This window comes from Siphateles boraxobius, unplaced genomic scaffold (genome assembly GCF_051911475.1).
Source record: "Siphateles boraxobius isolate OS27281-9 unplaced genomic scaffold, OSU_SipBor_1 18, whole genome shotgun sequence".
Lineage (NCBI taxonomy): Eukaryota > Metazoa > Chordata > Actinopteri > Cypriniformes > Leuciscidae > Siphateles > Siphateles boraxobius.
The window spans coordinates 2,911,871-2,926,240 of record NW_027508788.1 but is presented as its reverse complement, the minus strand read 5'-3'; the positions used below and the strand labels follow the sequence as shown (position 1 = coordinate 2,926,240).

The 14,370-nt window shown below is 36.9% G+C and overlaps 1 protein-coding gene across 2 annotated transcripts in view; it reads right to left on the bottom strand.

Annotated features, from left to right (window-relative positions):
* Positions 1–14,370, bottom strand: part of rxraa (retinoid X receptor, alpha a) — a 122,254-nt gene that overhangs the window by 106,750 nt on the left and 1,134 nt on the right. The window lies entirely within an intron of this gene.

The window sequence follows — 14,370 nt, the reverse complement described above, 5'->3', positions numbered from 1 at the left end:
ATGCGCCCACACTACCTCCACCATCATCTTATACCTCATGGAGACGTACTCAGCCATAGCAAAGACGGAGCGAGATAGCTAACATGTCTCAAAGTACATTTGAAACGCAAGTGAGAGTTTGCAGTTGACGTGAACGAACTGTAAATCACTCTTGCAAGGCCGCCGGTTAAAAAAAAAAAAAAAAGAAGAAGAAAAAAAAGAGGCCTTGTTTGGGCAAAACATGTGAGGGTAAAAGCGCACCTGGCTCAGTCAAAAAAAAAAAAACCTGATGTGAAGGACAGCGTTCACACTCCAGCAGCAGAGTTGCCATCTACTTGCATACAAATCCCTTCATCTTATCTTTGTCATCGTATTTTGGTTGGTGTAACAGATATGGATTATCATAATTGCAATCATGGTCCTTAATCTGCTGGGCTGATTTAGGCTTTCCAGTGTAAGCTTCGGCATTAACGACAAAACCCCCCACATACACACACTAACACGAAGTCCAGAACGCTAAAGCACAGTGATGTTTTTTGCCCGTTACAATTGATATACTTGTCAGATTACAGTATATGAGCCCAGGAATCTTGGGTAAAAGCTAAAGCAATCCGTTTGACGCTGAAAACGATTTACAGAGTTTGACTAGACAAACCATTACGTTCTAACATTCTCATTTACATGTAAAATTGAAGCAAGCATGCAGTGTTTCCCCTAGAAATGCGGTTACGTGCTGGAGGTTGTTACCAAGCCGGGCGCAAGGGGGTCAAAACACGTGGCCACAATTATTGGTACATCTAGAATTTTTTACGAGTAAAACATCTCTGAAGTATATTGACATTAATATTTACCTTTTTTTAGCACAGCAGGGTGACTAGGAACATGAAACTGTCTAGCTATGACTTCTTGTTTCACAGGAGTTTAAATATGAGGAAACACAAAGGCCAAATTCCCTTATTCATCCATCACAATGAGTAAAACCAAAGAATATAGTTCTGGTGTGCATCCAAAGATTGTTGAGCATCACAAAATAGAAAGTGGCGGTAAGAAAATAGCAAAAAAATTGAAAATCCCCATTTTGACCATCAGGGCAATAACTAAGAAGTTACAATCAACTAAAGATGTTATGAATCTGCCAGGAAGTGTGTCTATATTGCCTTAATGCATGGTGAGGAGGAGAGATTGAGTGGCCAGAGACTCTTCAAGGATCACAGATGGAGAATTGCAGAGATTACTTGAGTCTTGGGGTCAGAAAGCCTATTTAAAAAAAAAAAATCAAACAACCCCTACATCACAGCATGTTGTATGGGAGGGTTTCAAGAAAAATCCTCCTCGCTCATCCAAAAACAAACTCCAGCATATTCAGTTATCAGAATGACTGGAACTTTTAACAGCACAGGGTTCTGTGGTCAGATGAAACAAAAAAATAGCTTTTTGGCAGCAAACATGCTAGATGGGTTTGGTGCACACAAGGATAAATAGTACCCCATGTGTACAATTTAATGTACCGTTGGATCTTTAATTTTGTGGGCATATTTTTCTGCTGGAGGTCCTGGACTTCTCTTTCAGATACATGGCATCGTGGATTCTATCAAATATCAACAGATAAAAAATCAGAACCTGACGGCTTCTGCTAGAAATCTCATAATGGGCCATGTTTGGATCTTCCATCTTGACAACGATCCAAAACAAATATCAAAATTACAGAGCACAAAATGAAGCTTCTGCCATGACCGTCCCAGTTCCCTGACCTGATGAGTTGAGTGAACTGAAGAGGAGAAGCACCAACATGGATCTGGGAATCTACAGGATCTGGAGAGATTCTGTATGGAGGAATGGTCTCTGATCTCCTGTCACGTGTTCTCCAAACACATCAGACATTATAGGAGAAAACTCAGAGCTGTTATCTTAAAAAAAGGAGATTGCAAAAAGTATTTAATATAAGGGTTCCAATAATTGTGGCCAGTGTGTTTTGGAGAAAAACATTTATTTCATAATGTGATTTCCCCTCCATTCTCAATTCTTTTACTTCAATGAAAGGTTCGATTTTTGGCAATTTTTTTAATGAAAGATCAAAAGGATAAACGATGCAGATTTATTTTTTACAGCCAGTTTTGAACATATTTACCAGGGGTGCCATTAATTCTGACCATGACTGTAGGTGATACTTCCCCATCCTCATGGAGAGCGCAGATTGTACCGCTTTCTCCTTTCCACAATCGCTTGCTCTCCCGTGGCATCTGTCGTTGCTATGCAACCATGAACGCTGCTGCTGCTGAATACATTGTAGGGGAAACTCTGAGCATGTAATGTAATGCGATAAGGTTTTGCATGAAAAAATCAAAAGGAATTCATTAGGAGTATGTCAGATATGTATGAAAAGGTTTTAAAAAGAGGTCATTTTACGATAATAATGTGAAAAATTAATTAAGATCTTTAATACTGAATATCATATAGAAAAGCATATCAAAATTTATTAGCCATCACGGTTACACTTTATTTTAAAAAGGTGCTGCATGTAATTTTTTGACTGTACTAAAGCATAAAAACACCATCATATGTTAGCAGATATTTAGGAAACACGCCAAGTTCACATATTGGTTTCTCTGAAAAACACTTCTACAGCCAATTATTTTACTTTGAAATTTGTGTTCCATGTTGGAATGTTTGTTTATGTTTTGGTCTGTGAGATCCCGCCCACTGCCAATTTACCCAATAGTATTTCGACACTCCGGGTTGCCAGTTGGCAGAAACCAAGCGTGACGCACAAGCCCTGAAAAGTGAAGCCAAAGCGTCTCGATCACACAGGCAGTGTGCAATCTCCAACCTGTTAACATGGGAGCTGAAATAAAAACGTACATGCCACGCAGCTGAGACGCTCACGCCATGCAGCCAGTGTGTTGCCGGCCTTATTCAAGCGCGAGTGACAACCGTTTCGCGTGGGATCCCAGGTGTGCAAAAAAACAACAACAAAAAAACGAATATTCGAATGTAAAATTTTCAAATCGAATACCAAGCCACCGAACGAATATTCTAATATTCTGGTCCAGCCCTATGTGAGACCAACTAAACAATTAAATTACACTTCACATATCTTTTTTCCAAAAATAGTTTCTGTCATTTACTGTAGTTTTTATCACGCTGATGTAATTTCAAGTGTTTGTTTTTAAAATAAGTTTGTTTTTAGTTAGTTATTTGATGATATAAAAACGGCGCTGTGGCGTACATGATTGACAGCTGTGATTGACAGGTTCTCTGAGCAAAGTAGTCACTGAAGCAACAACAGACTTGTTTTCGTGATCTTTGGAGGACTGAGGAGATTGGAGCTTTAAAATTAATATCTACATTTCTATAATTAATTATTTCACACCGACATAATGGGTTGTTCTGCAGAGATTCAGCGAGAGAGAGGAAGGGACGTTGATTTTGCGGCTTTACTTCCTGCTCACTACTGCGCATGTCTGGTCCCGAAATCGCAACTGTGCAGACTCCAGTCCCAAGATGTCAACACCATATCGGGACAATGGCGGCTTCACTCCTCGCCAATGGAAGAGAGCGAAGGGGCTTCGTCCATCTTTTTTTACAGTCTATGACAGAAACACAGTATATTGCAGCCATGGAAGCTAGCAAGCAAACAGAGTCAGAGATCGCAGATTCTAAAAAAACACAATGAATTGGAGTATATTAAAACACTAGGGCTGGGTAAAAAAATATCAATTTCTCGATTTTAATCGTTTCTCATTTTTAAGAATCGATATCGATTCTTAAATCCCAAGAATCGATTAGGCTAGTCATCCTGTTTTCAGTTGATTGATTAATGAATAGAACATTGTAGCGCGCATCCCATCCAATAAATCGCAATAAACTTTGTGTTTTTTTACTAATGATATGAAACAAAGTCTCAGATTTCAAATTACGTCCATTTTCTTACGAAATTCAAAAACAAAAATACCTTTTTGGCGCTGTGGCGTGAGATCACTCTGGCGCAGCTCAGCTCAAGAGAAGCAGCACAAGGAGTGCACATGATCTCCTCTTCCGCCTTAATAATAACAGTTACAGCGAAATAAACATGAGCATCTGAAAGTGTGTTAAAAGATAGAGTACAACTTATCGAAATCCTTATCATGGAATCACTCAATCAATGTTTCAACCATGGAAAGACGTCAGTGAAACCACTTGCAAACAATGTCATGGAACGTCACATTTACCTCCGAAAAAACGAGCCCGTTCTCATCCTTTGGCGGCATATGAGACGCCATATGACAAAACGGCGAAATACTACGCACATGGCACCCTTTAGCGTGAATATAACACGCGAACCCAAGGCGTCATAAAGTTGACTGGCATCCTTTAGCGTGAATATGAGGCGCAGACCCTACCCCACACCTAAACCTACCCATCACAGTGCGTGTTATATTGACGATAAAGGGTGCCATGTGCGTAGTATTTCGCCGTTCTGTCATATGGCGTCACATATGAGGCCAAAGGATGAGAATGCGTTAGAAAAAACATATCCAGTGACCATGAACCGTTAGTCGGCTAGAAAAATTAAATCTAGAGAGGAGCATTTTGCTAAATATATGCACCATATTCATTATAACATATTCATTATAATTTTTAAAGTTCTTTAATATTTAATGCATGTTTGAATAAATCAGGCATGTTTTTATGACAGCCACAATTTAAATGTTTATTTTTCATATAACATTATTATTATAAATAAAAGTGTAATTTAAGTGTTTGTATACAAATCAGTTAATTTTTACCTTCAATATTATAGTAGGCTAATGAAGCCTAGTAGACTACAACTGACTCCCATAGTTTACAGCATTAGTTAAGAGATTTGTTTTCCTTGAGAATTTGCCACGTATTGTAGCCTACCTGATACACAAAATAATCAATATTGAATTGAATTGCAAGCCTGTGAATCGAAATCGAATCAAATTATGAAATTTGTGTCAATACCCAGCCCTATAAAACACTGAAAAATTAACTCATCAACTTACAGTGTGTAAGTCTCCTTGCCTTCAATTGTCAATTGCGATTGCTTCTGTTGCATGTCTTCAATCTGGCAACACCCGCGGGCATCGAATCCGAGGAGGAGGGGGGCGGGGGAAACAACTCTCTCCGATATTTAGAATTTGGACTGCAGTTCCCATTTCATCCACTAGCTATAAATATGATATACTGCACCTTTAAGATGCCCGTGTTACAGTGTAATACTCCAAGACATATGTACTGTTGATTAAAAGGTTAAATTTGGTATTACATTGTTGGTGTAAATTAATAGGCTTGGACTTGGTGCTGGAGACCCAAAGCATAGGACAATAGAGACACCAGAAAAAAAATAATCATGATTCTGAAGCTGAGAATACAGAATTTTTTGCACTATCACTGACTAGATATGAGACATTCTACAGAATTGGTGCAAACTGCTGTCCGACAACCAAAAAAAATTTAAAAAGCATTTAAGTATTCTAATTTTAGATGTTTACAAATATCCTTCTATTATATATTGAATCCCACAATAACATTTAAAATATCAGTAAGCTTAATATATAAAATCATCATTTATTGGGTACCTTCAATTTGGAGGTGGCTGTCCCGAACCCTAACCTCTAAATTTCAACTTATGAAAATGATATTGAAATATTTTTTTACATTTTTTACATTGTTGTTTTTAAAAATATCTTTGATTTCTTTAAAAAAAACATTTTATTTTTCAATCATGAAACTTTATGTAAAAATGTGTTCCGCAATTTCATGTCACTACCAAAACAGTGTGTTTTAGTCCATTGGCTGAGACTGACTTTAACCACACCCCTACATTTTTGATCAGGAAATATTCCTGTGTCCCTCTCTCTCAAAGCCTCTCTTTCATTGTTGATGGGTACCATTATTTTGAGAGAAATGTTTTCAAAAGTCGTAGGTAACCATGTGCTGGCTATCATCTTTGAACTAGGCTCAAAAGTATCTTAAAATTGTCACAACCGAAACATGTGGTGAGGTTTCGGTTGTGACAATGTTTTTGTGAGTGTTATTCGATATAATTTAGTTTTTGTGTGTGTACAACTGTTCAGAACTGTGCTAGTTAACCATGTGCCGATTAGCATCTTTTAGTTAGGCTCAAAAATATCTAAAATTGTCACTTCCGAAACAGTCATGACCGAAACATGTCATCATTGTTTTAGTAGCGACAAAAGGGAACACATAATCATTTATTTGGGGGAAATAAATAATTTTAGTAAAGTTATGCAAATCATTAGTATCTTAGTATGTTTTAGTAGTGTTTTAGTATGAAAGTTAAAATTCTGTAATGAAATGTGATGTGGTTGCTACCAAAATATTGCTGTCACTACAGAAAATGTGCCGTCACGATCGAAACATTGATGTTTTGTCTAAAAGTATACTGAATTATCAACTAAGATGTTATTATAGTGTTTGGTTCAATGTATATTCGAACTAATGAATCCTTAACTTTGAAAACAGTATGATTAACTTAATGCCTTTTACAAAGAAAGATTGGGTTCAAAATACAACAAATCTTATAAACACTTGAAATATTGAACTGTAATTGTTATTGATTTATCTGTGAAAACTTTTTTTTAAAATAGCAAAAAATATATTTACTAGGTAGTATTAAATATTAAAATATTAATAGGTCAATATAAGCCTCCTTATTAAATTATGTATTATTGTGTTTCGGTAGTGACAAATTTGGGGAGAGGAAAAATATTCCAAAACTATCTGAAAATACAATATGATAGTTAACTGCACAATTACTAGAAATGTGTACCTTGGTTATTATACAATTTGCATACATGAAAAAAGGTGTCTTTTTCCACACATTTTGTAAGACGTTTCAAACTCTGACTTTGAACCAATCCTGTAGAATGGCCCATATATTTAAAATAATGTAGGCCACTTTTACTGGTAACATAAGACATTATCAGTACCCACAAATATTCCCCCACTGCATTTTATATATAGTAGTTTAATTTACTACTGACTTTTTTCAAGCACAGTAATTTTCATTTAGGCTGAACTATCCATGGTACATATGGTTGCATTTTTGTATTGCAATATATTGTGACACGATATATTGTTGTTACACCCCTAAAAAACACATGCATGGATGACTAGTTCACAATAAGATAAAAAAAAACATGTATTTAGAAAATAGATAGGGTGAATTTGAAGAGTGTTTGAAAGCAGCGTCTATCAATACTCTGTATTACCAGTACTGTAGAAATGCTGGTACCATCAACTTTTTTTTTTAGGACCAATTGGTACTGGTAGTATTGGTAAACTTAACAACCCTATTCTGCCTTATGATGAAAACAAAATAAAGGCCAAAATCGTCTAGTGTTCGATGCTCAGAATGCACCATGCCACATCCCAAGAACAAGTCACAGACACTTTAGTTCACACGAGCAAACCTATAAAGTCACTACTGTGATTTAAAATGATTAGAAATAGCCTTCAGAAATAGATAGAAGACTACTTCACATTTCTGTCAGTGCATTTTAATTAACGCCTGTGTGATAAAGGCTAATGTCACTGTGCTGGAATATGAATTCTACACTGTAGAGTTGCTCATGATTAATGGCCTGCGGTTCTGACACAGAGGGGGCAGGATCAGTCCCAAACAGCCTTGAAATCATTGGTCCAAATTCCCATTTCACATAACGACATACTAAACAACATATAGTTCTGTCTGGGTGTGATAGTGTTGCGTCGCCAAGCATTTGGCCAGCAATTTACATGTCTCTTAAGACTTATAAATTTGTGCCTGTTTTGGATTAAAAAGCATTTGGTAAATAGCAAGAAACTAAAAGTACTGAAGAAGGGAACCGGGGGGCGGGAGCTGCAATATTGATTCATTGGCTGAAACCTCAGACAACTTTGCAGTGACTTCCTGTGTAGCCACAGCACGTATTTGGCGCGGTCACTGGCTAGCACCTAGTGAGGTGTTAAACAGCACTCTATTTACCCCAAAGCAGTTATCTGATATAGACTCTGCTGCTTTTTGACCGAACCAACGCATCTTTACAGTGATAACAGGAAAATGATTCATTTCGGCTGTTGTTCAGCTGAATTCAGTTCTGTGGTAAAGATCCTCAATTATTAATTTAGTTCGTTTCATCTATAAAGCAGTTCTGCAAAAAATGATGTTATCGTCCAGCTCAGTTCATTTCTCATTCTACATCGTCAGTAAAGTCCCCAACTAAGCAAGCCAAAGGCGACAGTGGCAAGGAACGCAAACTCCATCAGGTGAAAGAATGGAGGGGAAAAAAACCTTGGGAGAAACCAGGCTCAGTCGGGGGGCCAGTTCTACTCTGGCCAACAAACCGACACTGTGTGATTAGGATTCAGGCTGCACACATCAAGAAGCATTTAGGGCCCGTCCACACGAAGACGCGTTTCGCTGTATACGTATACATTTTTTATCGTATTGTCGTTTCGTCCACACGGATCCGGCGTTTAGGGAGAGTGAAACCGCTATTTTTTGAAACCGGGTCCCAAAGTGGATAAATCTGAAAACGACTCAAAAAATAATCGGATAGGGAACGCACCGGCTTCGTGTGGACGTGGCCTTAATTTGACTCCATGCAAAGAGTCCATGTTTGCATTCTGATTTCCAGGTATTTGACAGGTAAGTGTTTATTTTGCTTCCAAACGATTTTGGAAGTTTTTTGGAGTTTTAAAGAATGTCGTAATCAAACAGTTGTAAGCCACCATTGACTTCAATTGTATTTTTTTTCCTACTATAGAAGTCAATGGATACTATCAACTGTCTGGTTACCAACATTCTTCAAAATATCTTCTTTTGTGTTCAGCAGAGGAAAGAAACTCATACAAGTTTGGAACAACTTGAGGTTAAGTAAATGATAGCATAATTTTCATTTTTGGGTGAACTATCCCTAAACATGTCTTATTACTATCAGTTGTGCTGCTTTATTTAATTGTTTTTTTACTGAACCCAAACTTTTGAACAGTAGTGCAACAACAAAAAAAGGGAAAAAAGCTCTTTGTGGTTATCACATGCTCTGACACATTAACTGTGGTGCTCATGCGGAGGATGCGACATTTCTCGATCATATTTCCTTCACTCATTATCCATAGTAATAAGTAGTGAAAGCTAAAAATAAAATTAACAAAACAGTCTATATTGTTCTATGGACGCAACACTTGTATAACTTAAAAAAATATAAAAGCTTCAATCATATCAGTCAAATGATGCTTCTTAGGGAAGTCTGAATGAACTTCACTTACCCAGAGCGAGTTGATTCAACAAAACTAAAAAATGCTTATCTCTCTCACATTTTTTACATAAAGAGCACAACATCAGCCCTATCAGACCGTGATAAATGTATAAGCGAGGGTTCAGAGTATAACGTCCGTTATAGTTTATCATCAGTCGTAACGTTGTGAAAACTCAATTCTAGAAGTCCAAAGCAAATCCTTCAGCTGATAAAACATATGGGGAGCGGAGGTCAACGTCTGAGGTTCATAGTCCACAGCTCCCCTTAAAGATAAAACACTCACAACGGTCGGGGGCTGAAAAATTCACAAATTATTAACAAGAGTTTGACACATGGCTATCATAAACAACCACTTTAGAGCTCCATTTAGAGTGTGAAACGCTGTATCGTGGTTAAATTAAATCTCATCCTTGGACTGATCATCGTGACAGAAAGCTTTGACGTTACCCAAGGGGTCTAGCTCAAGTGTGGGTAGCCATGGACAATTGTGCCCTTCTAGCATAAAAATTAGATTCGTGGATCTCCACACTTGAACCTCACTGAAGTTGTACATCAACAAAAGATGTACTGGGAGCTCTAGCTCTTTAAGGCATTAATATTCTCTTTAAAACTTGTCTAGTAAAAATGACAGCTGCAGGTTCCTCACAAAAGGCGGCAAAAAGCATCCGGCGAGAAACCTAAAACTGCCTTGCCATCATTTTTTTTTTTTTAACTTGTATGTATGGGTTTAAGAGGTAAACAGTCGACCAAGCCCCCAAATCAAGGCTCTTTAAACCCTACCCATTCCCAGCACCACCTTTGTTCCTGAATTACGGCTGACAGAGGAATGCACCCCCCTCCACTATGAATGTCACTTTCTCATAAAGACCATGAACTTCACAGATGGGGGGGCTGGTATGGGGGGGAAGGCAGCTCCTGTCCCTCAAAAACAGCTCCTCACCCTCCTCTCGACCCCCTAAAAAATAGGTTTTGTTAAACTAAATGTGGTTTACTTTTATGGTCCTTAAAAAGTCTACAAAACCATCTACACACTATGGATCTGCACAATTAATGATCGACAGATAAACAGGGAGTGATTTCACAAAGCAGAATACTTCCATAACTTATGTTTTTATGACGCAATACAATCTTTCAGTCCCTTGTACTTTCCTCTGTGATTTACATAAATGGATTCATTAAATCCTTGTAGGCAAAAAAAGACAAATACAAGGTATTTAGCAGCACCTGTGCCCTTGGGCTAAAAAAAGAAAACAGTAAATAAACTGTGTTCTGCACACTGCAGAAAGCACAAAAACATCACGAGTATATTAGGGCTGTAACGATACGCGATATAAAATCGAAATCGCGATACTCAGGTCCACGATCCTGTATCGCGATGTGAGAAGGCAGAATCGCGATCACACCCCTTCCAACTCCCAGAGTTATCCTTCCTGTCCAGAACCAGGGCTCGAATTTCGGCGCGGGTATTGCGCATAATTCTAATCATTCCCGCAGGTCTCCCATTTATAATGTGGGAAATTCCCGCAATCGTAATCCACACAGATAATAAAATAAAATCATTCTTTTAACAACTATCTTCCAGACGCAATTTCACAAACAGCGTGAGTGTTCAGCGGTGCCGCGCGTCTTCTATCTCTTCTCATAATGTTTTGTGCAAGGCAGGCATCAAGCGCTGCGGCGATAATACACACTCGCGTTTTGGAGTCGGGACCATAGACTGTAAGGTCGGGACATGACGGAATATTCACTTGCACAATCGGGCCAGCAGTGCATCGTGACTGAAGTCTTTTTAAGTCTTACCAGTTTAAACATTCAAGCGATTTTAAACTAATCAGTGCTCGCGCGCTCTCTGAGATTATTTTCTATGCGCACATTCATAGAAAATCCGCCTCAAAAACAGCTGGCTAGTAACTATTTTTCGCGGATTATATTGCTTTAACACGCAAAATTGTCAATTTCGGTCTTTGTGAGTAGGCTACTCTAAATAGGCTATAGTCGGTTTTGTCTTTAATAAACATAAAACGCATGGCAGTATAATGAACACAGGATCCGTGCACTAGCTCTTAAAGTGGCGGCAGCCATATGTGTCTGTCATTAATTTTGTTGTCAAAACAACAAAAGATGGCTTTAAGTTAAAGGAATCAGGATTAATAGCCTATGTATTTAATTTATTCAGGACTAAAATACTACCCAGTGTTATTTTCCATTTGATTACTTTATTCAGTATCTGTATATAAATACTAGTGTTAGACCTATTCAAAAACTTTTCTCTTTAATTGTCTTTATTTGTATCTTTATTCTATTGTATTTATTTGTGCTACTTTTTTCAATTTAATTAAACAATTTAAATCAAGCTTCCTTGTGATGTGTAAATTCTTAACAACAATAGGCTATTACCCCATTGTAAAAATGCAATGAGCGCAAACATTTAGGCAAGATAAATGTAATAATTTTGTTTGGAAAAAATGCCCCCCCTTTCTCCCCTCAAACAAAAAAAATCCCCCCCATGAGAATCATCTAAAGGGGGGATCCCCTTTTTTTCTTCTCTCAAAATCTCTTTTTTTCACCACAAGCCCCGCCCCCTCAAGCCCCGCCCCCGTGATAGAATCGCGATACGAATCGAATCGTGGGTCAAAAATCGTGATACGAATCGAATCGTGGGTTTGGTGTATCGTTACAGCCCTAGAGTATATCTAGCTCTGTAATTTGAAACCCTGCTCAATTACCTCCACAAATGTAATGCAAGCAATCATTCATGTTTAAATGATTATGTGTCTGATTTTAGCAGGTCAGAGCTGTGCGTCTGCTTGACATCAGGAAACGGCACTCCGTTTGCAAGCAGCCACATGTCTTGTGTTGGAAACTTGAGGTAAGGATTTTTTTTTGGCTTTCATGATAAGCTTTGGCTACATATCCTTACTAAAAGAGAAATAATTAATAAATATATATATAGAAATCCGATACATCCAAAAGTTAAATAAAAGATTTATCATAACATAAAAAATTATCATAAATATTATTTTAAATGATCAAAAGTTTAAGGAATTATTTTTTAAAAATAAATGTAATTATTTCTAATCTTTTAAATTAAGATTCAGTTTTGTTTTTACTAAAAAATATTTTTAAAAATATAATTTTCTGTTTATTTAAAATCTTAATTATTATTGAGGCTTTGTTTTTGTTTTTACTAAAAAAATGTTTAAAGTTTAACAACCAGTTATGGTTAATAAAATTTGTAAATAAAATATTTTAACCAAAGCTTTTTAAAAGACAAGGATTAATGACAATGACTGCATTAGCCGTGCAGATTATGTGAAGCATAAAGCACACATCTCCAATAAGAACGTTTTACTAACAAACCTTTGTTTGCTACTATTAAAACGCATGCCTACAGAGATATATAACTATAAAACCACAAATTAATTTCAGCTTTTACATCCAGATTTCCCAACATAAAAACACACACGAGAAGCCTAAACACACCTTCACAACTAGTCTATTATGTTGCTTAGCTCTGTGGTTTTTCTGGTACTGTGCTGGGAACATTCGGGGGTTTTGGGAAGCCCGGCATTCCTGCTGTCTCTCATCTCAGTGAACCGGTGGGGTGATGATGTATTCAAGGTGTAACACGACTCCCACATAAAAGAGCTACAGAAACAATTTAACAGTCCTGCCTATAGCTCCCGAGTGAAAGTGTAGAGCAAGCTTGTTATTCAACCTAACTTAAAGTATGGGGCTCTGTGTGAGAACTGAATCATGTGTGACTGTTGAACTAATCTCCATGCATGGCAAGTAAACTAATATGCATAAGAGAGTAATGTGCATCATTTATTGAAGAACATGTTCATTTACCAAACCACATATTCATGCATGAGTAAGGCAAACACTCAGACTTAAAACTGCTTTGCGTCCAGGTTATTAATTATTTTGAGATGTTATATATCACGTTATCTAAATCTCCTGCCTATTGGTCTATTTTTGGTATCACTCACTGATATCACATTATCTCAACTGCTGCAAATTGCACAATGATTTCATAATCACACACCGACCGTTGGAATTTAAGAAGCTCAGATCTTTTCCAAAAACAATAAGAAAGAAAAAGACAGACCATTTTTTCATGAAAATCATATAGATCCTGCCTTGAATATGTTTTACGAACAAAAGAAAATCTATCATCATTTATTCATCCTCATGTCATTCTAAAATCCGTATTACTTCATTGTAATGAACGTTTGAGAATATATGGATGAATATTAATGTTTGAGAATGAATGTTTGAGAATATATGAACACTCAATTTCAAAAAAAGTAAATGAAGGCTGTCAAGCTCATAAAAAACAACTCACAAAATTTTCATAAAAACACAAACTTGCACACTTCTCCATGTCTTCTAAAGCCATAATAATTTTGTAATACAGACCGATTTTATGACATTACGGACATCTGCACCAGCTCTTGATTTTTCATGAGAGTTGTGAGAGTAGCAATGTCCGATTAGTGAATGAATTGTTGTTTTGAGTTTGATCTTTTAATGAATCATCAGTTCTAGTTCACAAAACCAGATTAACTGATTTGATGATCAGGTCTCAACAGAGAAGAAGATTTTAAGTTAACGACAACTTCGGTAGAAATTTCTGTTTGCTGTCTGTTCATCTCAGTTCAAAGGACTTCGAAAACAGCATGATTAATTTAAACTATTTTTATGATAACTTTATTGTATCTTTTATGAATCTTGACAGTCTCAGATCCTATTCACTTGATATATTGAAAAGAGCAGACAGAAAGTCATACAAGGTTTGGAACATCATAAGGATGAGTAAAAACATATATATATATTTTTTTTTTGTGAACTATTCCTTTAATATGATGGAATAGCATCATATGGAAACCACACCTACATTTCTCCTCAACCGACGATTAAAAAAAAGAACATTTTGAATCACACGCAACGTTTGTTCCTCGGACACAGAGTCATTTTGTTATTAAATCTAGTCACAATAAATAGATTTCAAATGAAATCCTCTTGCTCTGAAATGATTCGTCACGTTCCTAAACTACTCCACTTCACAGAAAACGCCAAAGTTTGTCCAAGTTCATAACCGAATCACGCATCAACTAAACTA